Source organism: Zingiber officinale, chromosome 10B (genome assembly GCF_018446385.1).
Source record: "Zingiber officinale cultivar Zhangliang chromosome 10B, Zo_v1.1, whole genome shotgun sequence".
In the NCBI taxonomy this organism is placed as follows: domain Eukaryota; kingdom Viridiplantae; phylum Streptophyta; class Magnoliopsida; order Zingiberales; family Zingiberaceae; genus Zingiber; species Zingiber officinale.
In genome coordinates this window covers 67306200-67326029 of record NC_056005.1, presented here as the reverse complement: position 1 = coordinate 67326029, position 19830 = coordinate 67306200, and the positions used below count along the sequence as shown (strand labels likewise).

The 19830-nt window shown below is 39.1% G+C and overlaps 2 long non-coding RNA genes across 2 annotated transcripts; both read left to right on the top strand.

Annotated features, from left to right (window-relative positions):
* Window positions 1–6352: 6352 nt before the first annotated feature.
* On the top strand, window positions 6353–6883 carry LOC122028698. Its single transcript, XR_006124919.1, has 3 exons — window positions 6353–6444; window positions 6535–6631; window positions 6824–6883. It is a non-coding gene; the product is annotated as an uncharacterized LOC122028698 (long non-coding RNA).
* A 6537-nt stretch (window positions 6884–13420) lies between these two features.
* LOC122028574 lies at window positions 13421–14039 on the top strand. Its single transcript, XR_006124861.1, has 3 exons — window positions 13421–13600; window positions 13691–13787; window positions 13980–14039. It is a non-coding gene; the product is annotated as an uncharacterized LOC122028574 (long non-coding RNA).
* The last annotated feature ends 5791 nt before the right edge of the window (window positions 14040–19830 follow it).

Genomic DNA, 19830 nt, shown 5'->3' with positions numbered 1-19830 from the left:
AGGTTGAGTGGTACTACTCTTAGACTAAGATATTAATTAAAGTGAGTTGTCAGTAACGCAATTAATTAGTGGATATCTGACATCTTAAACACAGGGAGATTAACACACTCATGATAAGAAGGAGCCCATAATGTAATTTAGGATTGGTGAGGTAGTGCAATAATAACTCTCTAGTGGAATGAGTTATTATTGATGAACTTGAGTTGTGTGTTCAGGGCGAACACGAGATACTCGAGCTCGTCGGGAGGCCAAAACCAATTTCTCCTCTAGGTCCCTGTCGTAGCGTCATTAATGCCTTATATCCACTCATGAAAAGTCTATCTTGGTGTCCAAGAGGGGGCCGGTCCATGGCTTGGTGACCAAGCCATGAGGTCGGCCACTTCCTCCTCAAAGGGGTCGACCTCTTGCTTAGTGCCCAAGCAAGAAGGGGGTCGGCCACATAATTCAAAGTATGAGGGGTGTTTTGAATTTTTAAAATCTTCTCTTTGTAGATATCTATAGTTTTAAAAAGAGAGATTTTAAAATTATAAAACTTTCCTTATTTGAATTAGACCACATGGTTTAAAAGAAAGTTTTAAAAGTTTTAAAACTTTCCTTTTTAAACCATCCACATGGTTTTTTAAAAAGTGAGTTTTAAATTTAAAACTTTCCTTTTTTTTAAGCATGTTAAAAAAGGAAATTTTAAATGAGAAGTTTTAAATCTTAAAACTTGTTTTAAAATTTTCCTTTTTTAAAAACATCCACATTAGGAAATTAAAAGAGAGCTTGTAAAATTTTTTAAGAGCTTTCCTTCTTTGCTTATAAAATTTTTACAAGATATATTTTTCTTCTTTTAAGGGTCGACCACCCTTGCTTGGTACCCAAGCAAGGGGCCAGCCATTCAATCAATTAAGAGGAGGAAAAGGAATTAAAAAGGAGGAAAGGAAAACAAGAGGAAGATTTTATTTTTTTTTTTTGTAAAAATCTTTCCTTATTTGCCTTGGGCAAGTATTATAAAAGAAGGGGAGGAGAGACCTCATGAAATATTCTATTCTTTTCTCTCTTCTCTCTAGTCTTCTCCTAAGGGCCGACCCTTGTTTCTCTTCATGCTAGGGCCGACCACCTCTTGTGGTTGCTTTGTGTGGCCGGATACAAAGAGAAGGAGAAGAAGAGGAGAAGTAGGAATTGCATCAATTCTTATTCTCTTGCTTGTGCTCTCTCTTGTGGCCGACCCTCTCCCCTTTCCTTTCCCCTTGCTCTCTTTTGTTCCTTGCTGGTGGTTGTGGCTGAAACTTAGAGAAAGAGGAGGAGCTTTTGGGTGGTGTTCATCTTGGAGGTTCATCGCCCACACGACGTCCAAGAGGAGGCGAGGAATATGGCAGAAGATCAAGAGGTCGTTGCATACAAAGAAAGGTATAACTAGTAATTATTTTCCGCATCATGCTAGTTTTTCTTTGTATGAATTCCAAACACAAGAGGCATATGATTCTAGAGTTTCGAATTTGTGATTCGAGTTTGTGTTTTTTTTATTTTTCGAATTTGTGATTCGATTGTTCTTTTTGGTTAAACCTAGAGTTATATAAGGAAATTAAATATTAGATTTCTTTAAAAGGCTTTGTCTAGGCGGTGGTCGATGATCCCATACCCAAGAAGGACTAGTGCCTCGCCATGCAGTCCTGGAAGCCAATTTTGGAAATTAATATTTAATTGAATTTATAACATAGGTGGATTTGGATCAATAATGTTAAGCATCGTTTGCGATCTAAATCTAAACCATTAAGAACAGATAAGTTAAATTTGGAATCAATAATGTTAAGTTCCGTTTGCGATTCCTAATTTAATTTCTAAAGAATACAATAGGTTTTTTAGGAAAGGTTCAACACTTGTACAAAATTTTTGTACAGTGAAACCGGTATGATCTTCCTAGGACCAACCAACATAGAAGGCACCCTCTAGAGGATAAAAAAAATCATAGATTGCAGTGATTATCATGACCGAAGCTTAGGGGATTAACTTTGCTATTGGAGGTGCCTTGGACAAGGCTAGAGGCGCCTTCCATAGTCTATAATGTAGGTCTGTGTAGTCCGGCAAGAGGGGGGGAGGGGTGAAAACCTTGAAAATGGTTAGCCAAAGTCTCTTGTTAGGAACTTGGAAAGGATACAAGATTAATAGAAACAAGTGATTAACATAAAAAATAACAACTTAATGAAAAAGTAAGAAGGCTAAGTTTTTTACTTGGTTACAACATAGGTGGTTATTAATCTAAGATGATTAAAAAAGCTCTACTAGAATGACTCCTTCGTTGAAGGCGAAGTAATCTCTTATACTCTTTGAAAGCTTAAAAAAAGATTAGGAATGAATTATAGAAGTTGTTGTTCAAGTTATTTTTAATTCCTAGCATCAGGGGCTTTTATAATCTCCTGGGATGAATTAGTCGTTGCTTTTCATCGTTGGAGGCGCATCCAAGAAGATAAACTTTATCCTCTTGAGATAAAACTTTATCTTCTTCTAACAACAGCCTAGCGGCTATTGAAGGCACCTCCAATAGGATTGAGAGCACCTTCGATGAAGGGTCGAGGGCGCCTCCAACAAGGTTGGAGGCGCCCTCCACAAAATAGCACAGGGGCGCCTCCAACCTTATTGGAGGCGCCTTCCATTAGGCATCTCGTCCAATTAACCTTCAAAAGCTTGTTAACTCTTCCTTGCTTGCTTGGGTGATGCTCCGGCCATCCAGAGTTGAGATGACTCGAACCCAACTCCGACCTCCTCCTTAAGCAGACTTCCTCCCAGGCTTATCATCCCTCAGATATACTACACGCATCTTTCTCATCCACCAGTGTACTCTTCTGTAGCTTCTCGTCCCTCAGACATACTGAGCTCGTCGACTCCCTTCCCGTGTCATCATTTTCGTCCACTGCTTCTTCCACTTGACTTCTTGTGCTCCTAAGTTTCTGCACACTTAGACATAAGACATCAAACACAATAGGACCTAACTTGACTTGGTTTGACAACATCAAAAGTAATTCGAGGTACTTACAATCTTCCTCTTTTTTGACGTGCATCAACCCAAGTTAAGTTAAGTAGAGCAAATAATAAAAAAAATTATAATTTATAATTTATTACAAGTAACAATTCTGAAATAAGTGCAATCATAATTTTACAAAAATTATGCGATTACCTCCTCTTAACTTTCCTCTCCCCCTTTGATCACATAAAAAAACCCCAGGGGTAATTAGTGAAAGAATAAAAAAAATATTTTAAGGTTGAATGAATCAATAAACAAGTTAGAATAGTTTTTAGAGATTTATTTTTCAAATATTCAAATTTTGGGGATTAAAATACTAGTTTTGTTAAAGATAATTTGAAAATTAGGTTTAAGTTTTAAAAAATACTAAAAATAATTTCTGATTGTAAAACAAAAAATCAAAATCGAAATTATGATGATAAATAAATATTTATTTTGGCCAGTATAAATTATTTACTAGGAAGAATAATTTTTGAAGTTAAATGCTTAAAAATAAAATCTAATATCTAAAAATTATGATAATTTTTTAATATATAAAACTTAATATTTATCTAGAGAAAAATAAAAAAAATTATAAATTTAATTAATTTCATACAGAAGGTATACAAAACAATAAATTCAACTATAAGAGAATTTAAGCATGTAATTTAAAAATTAAGGAAAATTTAAATTAAAACTTGCATAAAAAAATTATTTAAACTAAACATGATTTAGGAACCTAAAATAAGTTCCTACCTACTAGATTTATTAAAAATTTGTGTGGTATATAATTTCTAGGAAGTTTTCAAATTTGGCTCTTATGGAATTTAAAATACCAATTTAGCCCTTGATAATTCCTTAAATTTGGAACAGTGGAATTTAACATGCAGAGCTTTTAAAATTTTCTATTTGCTCTTTCAACTTTTCATTTTCGACCTTTAATTTGTTGAAATCTTCTAATAGGCATGATTTTGCTAAGGTAACTCTTAGTTTTAAAATCTCCTTTTTTTTAATTTTTAATTTTTTTTCTAGTTTACATAAATTTCTAGAAAACATTTTGATAAATTTATATAATTTATCAGGAAGTAGAGAACATACCTCACTTACTAGGTCAATCTCATTATTCGATGCTCCCCTTTCATCTCTACTTTCTTCTGAAGTGTCTTCCCCTTCGTCGATGCTCATTTCTAATAAAATCTCATCATCTTCTTGGTGACTTGTCATTAGTGCAAGTTCAGCGTACTACTCTGTCTCGAATTTGGATGACGTCTCATCCCAAGTCGCCCTCAGATTTTTATGCTCCATCCATCTTGGTCCTTTATACTTGCCTTTTTCTTTGGTCTTCAGTTTCGGATAGATTGTCTTTAATGTGCCCTTCTTCTTGGCAGTTATAGCACTGAACTTTTCATTTGCTTCGTAGAAGCTTCTTAGCCCATGACTTGTTAAACTTGTTAGTCTTAAGGAACTTACTAAATTTCCTTACTATAAAGGTTACTTCGTCTTCATCGAGTGATGTGTCAGATTCTGGGTCCTTTTTCTGGTTAGCTTTCAATGCTAAGTTTTGAATTGACTCCTTTTCCCTTTTTAGACCTGTGCATCTTGACTCGTGTAATTCAAAAGTGGAAAATAAATCTTCTAATGTGCTTACCTCAAGGTATTTGTAAATGTAGAAAGAGTCTATTATCGACGTCCACTTGAGTGTTATTGGAAAAGCATTTAAAGCGTATCTTAGCAAATCTCAGTTTGTTACCATTTTCTTTTTCCATGTTGAGAACTCCCCCTCGAACTTTGGCGAGTAGATTTTTGGTCTGACCATTGTCTCGTTGCTTCAATTGGCGGTTAGTCATTTTGAGACGATTGAGCTCTGATGTCAATTGTAGGTCTACATAGACCTGCAAGAGGGGCGTGAATTTCCCTGAAAATGGTTAGTCAAAATCTCTTGCTAGGAACTTGGTAAGGATACAAGATTAATAGAAGCAAGTGATTAACATAAAAAATAACAACTTAATGAAAAAAATAAGAAGGCTAAGTTTTTTATTTGATTACAACCTAGGTAGCTGTTAATCCAAGGTGGTTGAAAATACTCCACTAGAATGACTCCTTCGTTGAAAATAGAGTAGCCTCTTATATTCTTTGAAAGCTCAGAAAAAGACTAGGAATGAATTACAGAAGTTGTTGCTCAAGTTATTTTTAATTCCTAGCATCTGAGGGCTTTTTATGGCCTCCTCGGATGAACTAGCCATTGTTTTTCATCACTTGGAGGCACCTCCAAGGAGGTCCAAGGCGCCTCCAAGAAGATAAACTTTATCCTCTAGGGATAAAGCTTTATCTTCTTCTAACAGTAACCTAATAGCTATTGAAAGCCCCTCCAACAACATTAAGGGTGTCTTCTATGAAGGCTCGAGGGCACCTCCAATAAGGTTGGAGGCGCCTTCCACAAAAAGGCTTGAGGGTGCCTCCAACCTTGTTGGAGGTGCCGTCTAAAACTTCCCCTACGCTAACTAAATGAGTTATGTTTGTTTTCCCAGATGTCTCGAATATAAAAACATTTGAATCTATACATAAATCTTGAATTTATTGAAAGTACCCAAATAGTTCTCAAACAATTAACCACTAGTAAATATTAAGTACTGGTCACCAAGGTCCAGAATTTATACTTCCTAAAGAAAATATCTAAATAATGCGGAGCATGAACTGGAAGGTCTTTAGATTGTATGTAAAATACCGAAAATGATAAGGGAATTTTCCGGAATTTTTATAAATTTTTTGAGAATTTTTCGGAGCTCGTATGGACATGTTAACGGGGACAAAAACAGGGTCCGGGAAAGGTCTGTTTAGGTTACCCTGTTTTAATGAGGAAAAGATTTATTTTCTTTTCCTTTTCCTTTTCTTTTTCTTTTTCTTTATATTTTTCTTTATTTCCTCGCCGTTTCTTTTCTCACTCGCGCACCCGAGCGCACCCTTTCTCCTCGCGCCGATGCCTCTTCCTCGTGCTCGACTCCTTGCCCTAACCGCCGGCCCCTGCGGTTCTCTCCTCTGCCGACGCCAGCGACCCTCCTCTCTGCCTTAGTTCTACCGCCGACCGAACCCCGAACCTTGTTTTCTTCTTCTTTCCGTGTGCCCTAGCGCCGCCACCCGAGAACCCGCGCCTTCTCTCGATTGGTGGCAGCGCCGAGACGAAGCCGAGCGCCGGCCACAGGTTCAGCACCAGTCTCCGGTGCCTAGTTCCTCCCTATGTACTGCCGCTGTTGCTCTTTTGCACAGTGCCGGCCAATTTCTTCTCTGCCGCCGGCGACTAGAGCCACCGCCGATCGCTCTGTGCCCTTCTACTTCTCTGCCGCCACTCTAACCGGAGCCGAGACCTTCTCACAGCAGTGCTGCCGGCCGGGAATCCTCTGTGCCCTAGCTGTGAGCATTTCTTCCTCCTCAGAGCAGTGGTGATACGGTATTGTGACAGAAAGGTGAGGGTTTAGGTCGTGATCTAGTGTTCTGTTCTTGTTCTATAGCTACTGTTGATCATAACATTAGATCGGTACCTTTTGGTTTTTCAGATCCTTGGTACAACAGATCGGCGATATTAGAGTTGCCCTATTCCGGCAGCCACTTTTTGTAGCAATCGACAGCACCTTTCCTGCCTGTTGAATTAAGGTAAGGATTAGGGTTTTGATATTTGTGGTAGATTATTGCTAGTTGAGTTAGCAATAATTAATAATTAGGTTTGGAAGTTATGTAATGGTGTAATTGGGGTTAACGAAACTAACCCTAACTGGTTAGTGGGTTAGAAATTTGTTTAGCTATTTGTTTATAATTAAATTAGCTAAACTGTGCGATTTAACACAGGACTTTGATTCGAGACGAGCATCTCGACGTCCGAGTTGGACCATTTCGATTGGAGGCGGGAACTTTGACTTATGTCTTTTGATATGCATGATAATATGTTTAACATATAACAGTAATTGTGTTACCTGTTTATTTCGGTTGGTCACTACAGGATTGGTACATGTTGTTTGTTTATTTATTCTGCACTGCATATTATCTACCTGATCACATATGCCTTAGGTAGTGACCTAACCACATACTCTGTTATATTCTGGAACTAGGGTTTATTTGATACCCTCTTCGATTTGTGTACCTTCTATTTGATACGTCTTCTTGTGGTACACACTTTGTATCTATTTATATGGATCATGCCATGTTATTCATGAGATTGCCATGTTCAGTATCATGCATCATGATTGCATGCTGTGCGATTGTCGGCTCTACTTTGGTTGAGCTCATCGCCAGTTACATGTACTGCACACATCACCCATGGATTTGTATATCTGGCTGGTGTGTGGCGGTTCTGCTGTTTGGCTCCGTTGGTCGAGGACTCAGCGTGGTAGCTGGCAGTCAGCTCGTCATCGTGTACCGGGAGATGAGAGCATTGAGCTCCCCCATTTATGATTTGGGGTCACAGGACAGGAGTACTCCGACAGCATCCCGTTTACTCTGTCATTGCTCAGGAGCATTGATTTCAGAGTATGGGGTTGACATATGCATTTATTGCATTTTTATTTACTTGTGATTGCTGCACTTATATGCTGCATTTGTTTGGATGCATTGATTGACATGCATACAGGATTATGACTCACTCGGTCTGACGACCTGTTACCTTTATACTTTGATCCGGTCAGTACAGTTATCTTCTGATTTCATTTCAGTTGCATTTATCCTCCTCATATTCAGGAGACTGTACGCATGATTAGTGTTGTCTGTTATTTGTTTTATTATGCATATCAGTTGACCTCCATTGTTGATATTTTCAGGTTGAGGCTGTCCGGAGCAGTTCCAGTCGCTGGCCCCCCATCTGCACGTAGAGCCAGTTCTCTACTAGTTCTTTATTTGTTTATTTTGGCATTTTTCTATATCAGACTTTGTTTTAGTATTGTCTTTGGATTTTTCCTATGGATATTGTATGGAGTGATACCTTTTGATGGATTTTTGATATGATATTGGATTTCATTCTACTACGTGCCTGCCTGGATAGCAGAAGAGGTGAGTTCGTTGGATTTGAGCTTTACGAGTGTAGTGGAGTAGGGTGGATTTCGAGTCAGAGTCCTATTGTTATTGATTACTATTATTAACTGCGTGGTTGTGACAGCCAGAGGCTGAATATCTTTATAAACTGCGTGATGTTTGTTTTTATTTTTGTTATCATTCCAGCCGCCTGTGGCTGATGTATATGTGATATGTAGAAAGTTTCATATTGTCTGCCGTACAGGGGAGATGCTGCCGAAATTTCTTCGGACAGAGACTCCTCTGGGGCGTGACAATTAAGTGGTATCAGAGCCAAGTTATACGATACTTGCTGTGTGTTTTGGATTTTTACGATCTTTGTTTTCGTATTTTTCATAGTTGGTATAACCTGGTACTAATTGATATGGTATCAGAGCGCTAAAGTTTGGCGATACTTGTTGGATTTTCGTGTGTTGGATTTTTGAGATTTATCTGATACCAATTTATTTGGTATCAGAGCGGGTTATGATACCTGCTTTCGGTGTTCTGGTGATTTATCGGATATCTGTTTTTGGGTATTCTGGATTTTTGGATTAGCCCAAGTTTGCGAGTCAAACTGGGTAGTTGTTTGAGTGACATGGATTTTTCCATTACGATTGGGTTTGGATTTCTGTTTCGGATTTATATGGATTTCCGGCGATTTTCTCGTTCGGAATTTTGAGGTCAGAAGTTGGGGGCTGGACAGCGATGGAACATCTCCAGACGGCAAATAGGTATGATGTTTATTTTATGATAGTTATGACATCTATTAGCACTTTATCTTTAGTACCTGTCTGATTGCTATAGCCTATATTACATGTGATGGGTTAGCCATTGAGCATAGTTGACCTTAATAGAGATCAAGGATTATAGTCTCTGGTGATTTTGCACATCATACCATCAGTAGTTTTAGTAGGAGATGGAGGCACATACCAGCCTCTGCTATTGTTAGCTGAGTAGTGGATGATACTACTTATTCCTGTTGACTTAGCCAGTAGAGTTTTTATACTGATATCTTTTGGATATTAGGGTATCAGGTACGATGGAAATTGTTCATTAGGGGAGTTACCATGTTTGATCATTGTTGAGAATGGTTTGAGGTTGAGGGATATTGTGAGATCAGATATTTTGATGTGTTGATTTCTAATGATTTAAGAGAGTAAATGTTATGTGGTTGTTGATGATCTTTTAGTGGATAACTATTTTGATGATTATGGTTGGTGATCAGATTAAAAATTGGGTGCTGGAGAGTTTACGGTTGAATGTGCCTATGAGATTTTAATAAATCTAGTTGGTTATGGATAGTTAACAGGATGGAAAAAAAAAATATGATATATGCTTCCTCTGATTTGGGACTATGTGGATATATAATGATCGATGTTTTGAATGCTAACTTGCCCTCATGGGGAGTAGAGACTGATTCATCTGATATTATGTGAGCTGATATTTTTGAGGATAAAAATGAGAGTGTCTAGATGATCTTGAATTCTGACTTTTTATTTTGGGTCGTACACATTTATACATATGGTATTATGTGGGTTGACATTCTCTAGTTTGAGTTGATGTAATTAGTGTTGAATTGACCCATGAAATGATTTAGTTTTGTTGGTTGATCTGTAAAGGATTGCCATGATCTATTTTTAGAGGTTCGAACCTTTAGGTTATTTGTGCTTAGTTATGTATCTAGAGTACCTTTGAGTACATGTTTTGTACTGACGTGGGAAGGACTGATTTAGTCATAAATCATTTTCAGCTTGGATAGTTTATAAATGATCGATGTATCCTATTCCATGAAGACTTTGACCGTGGACTGTATATACCTGGTGGGATAACTTAGAGGGTGCGTTGGGATATGTGACCCCGCTGGTGTAAGGAAGTGTAGAGCTAATTGCTTAACACTTATGGGATACAATCGTTACTAGTGTATACTGGGAGAGTACATTTGGATTTATGATGATAAAATTTTCCCCATTAGATATAGTCTTGGTAGTGTATGACATTGACTTGCAATGTTATACCATGGTGTGTATATCTTTCTTGTCCGATACCAGTTCCTTTGAACCTAGAGCAGGGTTGTTACTGGATGATTAGGCTGCTTTATTTTGGGTTGCTTTTGATTGATGTATTCATGCTTGATACATATGCATGAATTTTGTTTAGATATACCGTAACCCATGAGTGTTGGTAACATAAGGTTGGTCTCTTTGATTGAGCTGGTATGCTGATTTTGCATGTCTATGTTGCATGTATATTATGATTGTTATGTGTTGTAGGAGTCCTATGGTAGACTGTCCATTTGCCAGTAGTATATATATCCATGTTCTGATATGGTTTGAAGGTTCCTGGTGGATCATAGATATGTAGTTCGGTGTATGTATCTGAAGGTATTATTGAGGATAGCTTGTTGATTAAATCCGAGATGTAGTATAAGTACATCGGTGGTGTTTTGATGGAAGCATTTTGTCGATTTAATCTGAGTTGTGATATGTACATATGTGGTTGGTGTGGTATCTGAGGTAACCTTTTTGATTATGTTTGATTTGTGAGTGCACCTGAGTTTAGTATGCTTTATTGGAAGTATATGTTGGTTATACTCTTGGCATAGGTGAAGATATGTCATATGAGCGTTGTTTGAGGTGTATTGTTGATTTTACCTACATTGATTTTGGACACGTGTTCGGTATGTATTGTTGGAGGTATCATACTGATTATACCTGAGTTGTGAGTATGTTTGGTGTATAATAATTGGAGGATTTTGTTGATCATACATATGTTGTGTGAGCATGTGTGCTAGGTGTATACATTGGTAGCAGTAGGATGATTCTACTTATACTGAATGCAGAATGTGGAGTGACTGCATTATGTCATTTGTTGAATTAACTCATCAACTAATTTTTCTATCAGTGGATGACCCACTAGGATGCTGATAGAGTTGATGATGGATTTGATTAGTTACTAGGTTGTTATATCCTAGGCTAACCACAGCGAATTATGGTAGAGAGATCTTGTACAGTCTCTAGCTGGATAGTTAGGTGCCTTGGGGTACTTGGATATTGTTTTGTGGTGGAGCGTTACTCCCACATATCACGGATTGCTGGTAGCGGAGCATTGCTCCTATATTTATTGCAGATACATATTTCAGATTATTTGTGGTGGAGCGTTGCTCCCACATGTTGAGGATTTCTTGTGATGGAGCGTTGCTCTCACTCTGGAGGATTTATTCTTTGGTGATATATGTTATTGATGATCAGATTTTTTTCGATTTATTATTGGAGATCCTATGGATAGGAATGTCTGTGATACGTACATTATGTGTCTCAGTTTTTGCCATAGAGGCTTACAGTGCCTTAGATGTTTTCAGGGACTCGATGATCCTGGTATGTCGAGGATGTTTGGATGGGTTTCCATTATCTTTGTGGACGATGTTGTGATCTATTACGGATCCGAGGTGAGTCACGTACACTACCTTTGCATAGATCTAGAGATGATTCGACGAGAACATCTATATGTGATTATCAGTAGTGCTGGTTTGGATTGTCTTTTGTTATGATGTTTGGGACACACGGTCACCAGTAGGAGTGTACCGTGGTTCCACAGGAGATAGAGGTTGTTACCGTTGGGAGCAGCCGAAATCAGTGTAGGAGATCCGCAGTCTTTTGTGACTCGCAGGATATTACAGACTTTTCGTCGAGGGTTTCTTCCACATAGCTATGCTACTTTCACGCGTGACCATGAAAGGCGTGAAGTTTACTTGGATTGAGGATTGCAAGATCAGCTTCTAGGAGCTGAAGCGGAGATTGTTGTCGGCTTCGATTTTTGGTTTTTACCTTCTGGAGAGGACGGATTTGTCCTCTACACCGACGCGTTTCTACAGGGTATGGGTGCTATTCTGATGCAGCACGGTTGAGTATTTTTATATGCTTCTCGATAGTTGAGGGAGCCTGAGAAGAAAATACTCAGTTCATGATCTGGAGTTGGCTGCTATTATTTTTTTTTTTTGCCCTGAAGATTTGGCAGCATTACCTGTATGATATTACCTTGAGATTCTCACTGATCATCGAATCTCAAATATCTGTTTTACTTGGAAGGAACTTAATCTTCGACAGAGGAGATGGATGGAGTTCCTGAAGGATTATGAGTGTACCATTAGCTATCACCCGGGAAAAGCTAATGTGGTTGCCGATGCACTTAGACAGAAGTCCAGAGGGACTTTAACTTGCTACCGAGTGGTGGTTATAGACTTGATTCAGGGTTTCTCTGTGTTAGACCTTGAGGAGCAGGGACAGACCGAGCAGGGTAGTCTTGTTACCATAAGTGCTCAGTCGTAGATCAGGATGAGAATCTGAGATGCCCAGTTGTTGGGACCTCATAGAGCTCAGCGAGGCAGAGTGGTCCTTACTATCGGACGGAGGATGTCAGAGGCATAAGACTGCTAGAAGTGTTATGCTGACCGGAGTCGGAGACCCTTAGAGTTCTTCATTTGCGACCAGGTATTTCTGCGAGTTTCACCCACGAAAGAGGTGAAGAGATTGGCCTCAGGGGTAAGCTAGCTCCGCGATACATTGGACCTTTCCAGATCTCGGAAAGGATTGGAGCAGTAGCTTATCGGGTGGCACTATTGCCGTCTTTGGCAGGCGTTCACGTCGTATTCCACATATCTACGCCGAGGAGATACGTACCGATCCGATACATGTGTTGATAGATAATCTCGACCGGAAGGAGCGTCGGTTGCAGAACAAGACTATCCTACTGGTTAAAGTCGGATGGCAGCCTCATTCAGACGAGGTGTCTACTTGAGAGCTTGAGGATACGATCCGAGCTCGATATCCCCATCTTGATATCCCATCTTTTCACTTGAGGTATGTGATTTATTTACCGTTCAGCATTTCTACTATATATCTGTTGTTAGTACTTGCTGATGGTAGATAACGAAATTTGGGGACCAAATTTTTATTAGTGGGGGAGAATGTAAAATACCGAAAATGATAAAGGAATTTTCCGGAATTTTTAGAAATATTTTGATTATTTTTCGCCGTCCCGTTTTCTTTCTTTCCTCGCGCACATTCTTCTCCAACTCCCCCGACGCCTTTTCCTCTGCTTCTTCTCCCCGACGCTCGCCTCTCCTTGCCCTAACCGCCGGCCCCGGCGGTTCTCTCCTCTGCCGACGCCAGCGACCCTCCTCTCTGCCTTAGTTCTACCGCCGGCCGAACCCCGAACCTTGTTTTCTTCTTCTTTCCGTGTGCCCTAGCGCCGCCACCCGAGAACCCGCGCCTTCTCTCGATTGGTGGCAGCGCCGAGACGAAGCCGAGCGCCGGCCACAGGTTCAGCACCAGTCTCCGGTGCCTAGTTCCTCCCTGTGTACTGCCGCTGTTGCTCTTTTGCACAGTGCCGGCCAATTTCTTCTCTGCCGCCGGCGACTAGAGCCACCGCCGATCGCTCTGTGCCCTTCTACTTCTCTGCCGCCACTCTAACCGGAGCCGAGACCTTCTCACAGCAGTGCTGCCGGCCGGAAATCCTCTGTGCCCTAGCTGTGAGCATTTCTTCCTCCTCAGAGCAGTGGTGATACGGTATTGTGACAGAAAGGTGAGGGTTTAGGTCGTGATCTAGTGTTCTGTTCTTGTTCTATAGCTACTGTTGATCATAACATTAGATCGGTACCTTTTGGTTTTTCAGATCCTTGGTACAACAGATCGGCGATATTAGAGTTGCCCTATTCCGGCAGCCACTTTTTGTAGCAATCGACAGCACCTTTCCTGCCTGTTGAATTAAGGTAAGGATTAGGGTTTTGATATTTGTGGTAGATTATTGCTAGTTGAGTTAGCAATAATTAATAATTAGGTTTGGAAGTTATGTAATGGTGTAATTGGGGTTAACGAAACTAACCCTAACTGGTTAGTGGGTTAGAAATTTGTTTAGCTATTTGTTTATAATTAAATTAGCTAAACTGTGCGATTTAACACAGGACTTTGATTCGAGACGAGCATCTCGACGTCCGAGTTGGACCATTTCGATTGGAGGCGGGAACTTTGACTTATGTCTTTTGATATGCATGATAATATGTTTAACATATAACAATAATTGTGTTACCTGTTTATTTCGGTTGGTCACTACATGATTGGTTACATGTTTGTTTGTTTATTTATTCTGCACTGCATATTATCTACCTGATCACATATGCCTTAGGTAGTGACCTAACCACATACTCTGTTATATTCTGGAACTAGGGTTTATTTGATACCCTCTTCGATTTGTGTACCTTCTATTTGATACGTCTTCTTGTGGTACACACTTTGTATCTATTTATATGGATCATGCCATGTTATTCATGAGATTGCCATGTTCAGTATCATGCATCATGATTGCATGCTGTGCGATTGTCGGCTCTACTTTGGTTGAGCTCATCGCCAGTTACATGTACTGCACACATCACCCATGGATTTGTATATCTGGCTGGTGTGTGGCGGTTCTGCTGTTTGGCTCCGTTGGTCAGGTGACTCAGCGTGGTAGCCGGCAGAGATATCCTCCCCGTCATCGTGTACCGGGAGATGAGAGCATTGAGCTCCCCCATTTATGATTTGGGGTCACAGGACAGGAGTACTCCGACAGCATCCCGTTTACTCTGTCATTGCACAGGAGCATTGATTTCAGAGTATGGGGTTGACATATGCATTTATTGCATTTTTTATTTGCTTGTGATTGCTGCACTTATATGCTGCATTTGTTTGGATGCATTGATTGACATGCATACAGGATTATGACTCACTCGGTCTGACGACCTGTTACCTTTATACTTTGATCCGGTCAGTACAGTTATCTTCTGATTTCATTTCAGTTGCATTTATCCTCCTCATATTCAGGAGACTGTACGCATGATTAGTGTTGTCTGTTATTTGTTTTATTATGCATATCAGTTGTACCTGCTGAGTGTTGGACTCACCCCGCCTCCATTGTTGATATTTTCCGGAGCAGTTCCAGTCGCTGGCCCCCCATCTGCACGTAGAGCCAGTTCTCTACTAGTTCTTTATTTGTTTATTTTGGCATTTTTCTATATCAGACTTTGTTTTAGTATTGTCTTTGGATTTTTCCTATGGATATTGTATGGAGTGATACCTTTTGATGGATTTTTGATATGATATTGGATTTCATTCTACTACGTGCCTGCCTGGATAGCAGAAGAGGTGAGTTCGTTGGATTTGAACTTTACGAGTGTAGTGGAGTAGGGTGGATTTCGAGTCAGAGTCCTATTGTTATTGATTACTATTATTAACTGCGTGGTTGTGACAGCCAGAGGCTGAATATCTTTATAAACTGCGTGGTGTTTGTTTTTATTTTTGTTATCATTCCAGCCGCCTGTGGCTGATGTATATGTGATATGTAGAAAGTTTCATATTGTCCGCCGTACAGGGGAGATGCTGCCGAAATTTCTTCGGACAGAGACTCCTCTGGGGCGTGACATTGTACTACCTTTGTCCCGAGCCTGCTCACTGGTCGAAGCCTCCTATCACATGTGTCTCCTCTCCTAAAACAATCAGAGCTATAAGTCTAAAGACTTAGCACGTCCTAAACCATAATATGCATTAATTAATTCATATAACCATATGGTCTAAAAGTAGACATACGTTGAACCATCCTAAACTTAACATCTTGTATAGCATAGATATAACCATGGTTTTATCATTGTGTCTAGTTTGTAACCATTTCCATATCATAAATATAAACTCTTTGTTAAGCATACACATAAATATGGATTTTTTGTAACACCCGTAAATTTCCTCTCGTCCAAAAGAGCAAAAAAAAAAAAAAAAAATAGAAGAAGAGAAAAGAAATAAAAATATAACCATATGATCTAAAAGTAGACATACGTTGAACCATCCTAAACTTAACATCTTGTATAGCATAGATATAACCATGGTTTTATCATTGTGTCTATTTTGCAACCATTTCCATATCATAAATATAAACTCTTTGTTAAGCATACACATAAATATGGATTTTTTGTAACACCCGTAAATTTCCTCTCTTCCAAAAGAGCAAAAAAAAAAAAAATAGAAGAAGAGAAAAGAAATAAAAATATATACATAAATAACCTGGGCTAGGATTTAAACCCTAGACTATTGTTCTAAGATTGGTTTAAGTAGTCATTAGGGTGGTGGTAAAGCATCACATTGGAAATAAGAAACTATTCATTATATGTAGATTATGTGTGAAGAGATGCTTCAACTTCCACTTAGTATAAAAGGGAATGGAAGAGACCAAAACATAACTTTTCATTTTCCTCTTCTCCTCTTTAGCCGAAACTCCCTCTTTCCCCTTTTTAGTTTTCGACCAAGAACCTTAGGGTTCCAAGTTTCTAAGTTCTTTAAGAGGAGAATCTAATAGGAGAGTTTTCACAAGGATTAGTACGCGCGTGAAGAGTGACTTGGAGATTAAGGCATACAAGAGAGAATTGTCTTTCCTACACCCTATAATAGTAAGATATAGCGAAAGGATGTAAGTACTACTCACCTGCAGTATGAGTTGCTTCAATGATGCAAGTTGTGATATGTTTTATGCATGTTAAAGAAGATACATGTTATGATATGTTTTATGCATGTTAAAGAAGATACATGTTATGATTGTAAGAGGCCCTCTAAAGTTTTGGGATTAAGAGCATGTTTGGAGTATCTTGAATTGCTTCCCATTTAGTTTTGGGGCTAAGAAGCATATTCAAGTGCCCTAAAGTGCTTCCCTATAAGTGTGGGGGATTAAGCGCACATAAGGTGCTTGTTTAAATGACAAGTAAGTACGAGTATAAGAAAGTAATATTTAAAAGAAAGTATTTTACTTTAAAGTGACATGTACTAGACACAAGGTCCATGGGTGGGCTCCTCGATCTCCCCTAGGCCCTAGATCGCCTAGTAGTACCTTAATAGATTCGGGATTAGCTACCTCGGATCTTATTAAGGATGCGCACAAAGTGGTACAATGTCGGGTCCAAGCAAGTTTATTATTATTTTCACTAGTTATGTAATATAAAGTTTTCAAAATTCATTGTTTGTCTTAGTGGAAGCCTTCCTAAGTTTGAGAACTTGAGGTATAAAGTGTAGCATTGATGAACTCTATAGTATGACAAGACTTATATTTCCATTACATGTTTACATTACTAGCATGGTTTTAAGTTGATGTTTTACATGATAAACCTATTTAAAAAATACATGTCATGTACATATTTTCGAATTATGCGTTTTAGCGTGAATTACAGTCAAGTGAAAGTTTTGTGTTTTCCCCAAGCAGTTTTGAAAAGCATGTTCCCTTTTTAATGCTTGTTTTGTGAGTAGATGGTATTTACTAAACATTCGCTTATAGATTTGTATTTCCTTATACTACAGATAAAGGTAAAGGAAAGCTCGAGTAAGGGGAGGCAACAGGAGCGGTGTTTTGTGTGTGTGTGTGTGACGGAACAGTGGAAGAAGATCTTGGAACTTGCTAATGCATGGAAGGTGTTAGATCTTGGTGCTGATGTATTTTCTTATTTCCGCTCTACAAAAAAAAAAGGAAATACTACCAAGAGTTGTTTATGATGAATTTATCAGTTTGACAGTAATTAGAGTGGCAAAGAGGGAAGATCTAGGGTCTCCCCAAAGAGGAGGACCCCTCTTCAAGCAATAGAAGAGAATCCTAACCCAAGGATGAGTACAAAGGGGAGAACAACCCCTTTTGTAGAGCAGGGTGTGACCCCCACACGGCCTGTGACACGGTCGTGTGGATTCACACGACCTCGGACTCCTTCCTCTCGGCCAAGGTGACACGGTCGTGTGACCTTCACACGGTCGTGCCCTGCGCCAGCAGGGAACGCCTTACACGGTCGTGTGGCACACACGGTCGTGCCAAATTTCGGCCTCGTCAAGGCTACACGGTCGGTCATCACCACACGGCCATGTCATGTTCCTTCTTGAGTAAGGCTACACGACCAGTCATCACCACACGCCCATGTCATGTTCCTTCTCGGGTAAGGCTACACGACCGGTCATCACCACACGGCCTTGCCTTGCTCCTTCATGGGTTGGGCTACACGGTCGATCAGGGCCACACGACCCAGACTCTCTAAAAATTCTAGACTCCCTCCCAACTCTGCTTTGCTGCAAATCATGTCCTATCAATCGAAACAAGTTCAGAGTAGATCTCTGAACTGAACAGTAGATAAAAAAATTAGAATTGAAAGAGTAATATCTGCCCTGTAAGGTAAGGATAGAAGGGCGAATGTTACATTTTTATATTAGAACATATGTTAAATAGTTTTAACCTTGACTACTTGCATAAATGTAAACATGATTTTCATACTAGAACATATGTTAGACAGTTTTAGCCTAAACTACTTGCATAAACATAAACATAATTTTGTTGGCTTAATTGCATGTGATGACACCATAACTTAGGTGTTAATCAAACACCTCCCCTAGCACTAGGTTGGTAGGGATCTGAACCTTGGAATGAAAACCACTACCCATACATAATTTTGGACAAGCTCTATGTTCGTAGGCCCTCGGTTCATAACAAACTCATAGGGGTTCGAACCTTGTGATCTGATGTTGCATAGACAACACTTTGTGATCTGATGTTGCATAGACAATCATTATCATCTCAAACTTAAGGATAGAAAAGAGGAAAACAATCACTTGACAAAATTTCTTAGCATTCATCATTAAGTGTAAGTAAACAAAAGGACAATTGTAATGTACTGAAATAATTATGTCAGAAACATGGCCTTCCAACTAAATCACAACAGGATGTTACGAATGTAACCAACTAGTGACAATTGGAGTAGGCAAGGAAGGGAGCACCAATAGTAAATTGTGAGAGCATGGTAGAGCAAGTAAACAATGAAGTTTTCCTTTCAGATGATAAAGTTCAACCTATACCAAAAATCTAAGAAAAAAAATTAACAACTATAAGAAATTTTTCAACCCAAACATAAACCCGCATTACCAAGCAATGTACATGGAGAATAGACTCCAACTTATTGTTGATATAGTTGTTTAATTAGCTTAAAAGTCACAATCAAATAGCATACAAATCTCTACAACTTGTTCAAGATCCTCTTCCAGAGATTCAGTTGCTAAAACAAAGTGGATTGGAAGAGGAGCCAAATGCAACTGCAACCCATGCACTCCATAACTATGAACAACTATGAACAGGTAGCCAAATGCAACTGCAACCCAGAAATGCATACCAATTTTGCCCCAGTAAATAGAAAGCTTATAGAATCTACAATCTGGAGAGCTATCTCGAGAAGAGGAGTCAATTGAAGAATGTGAGGTAGCCCAACCTACGAGTACAAATGAAGACAAGTGCATAAAATTTTGTTATTCTAATCTAGGAAATGCAACCAAATCGAACACCATATAATAGATATTACCAAATCATTGAAGAACTCTCCAACGAATATAATAGATATTACACTATAAGTTATTCTTGCAATTGAAGACTAGCACAGAGATTTGAATCATTTAAACACAAGCGAGATGCAAAAGTAAGAGATAAACTTCAAATATTTCAATGTCATTTACAAAGGGCAACCAGTAAAAATTAACCTAACAACCAGGAATATGTACCTACCTCTTGTGTGCAAAGGATCACATTTGAATCTCTCTTTTCTTAGGCATTAATGACCATAAACATGGACAATGTCAATCCAAATTGTTGTCTCTCATAGTTTAGTCAATGAGATGCCCATCGCCACAAGAGAATCTTAGAAAAACATAATTTTATAGCTCTAACTATTATCAGAGATTTCTAAGTCGCATCATTCCTAACTTGACTTCTTAGTCTTGAAC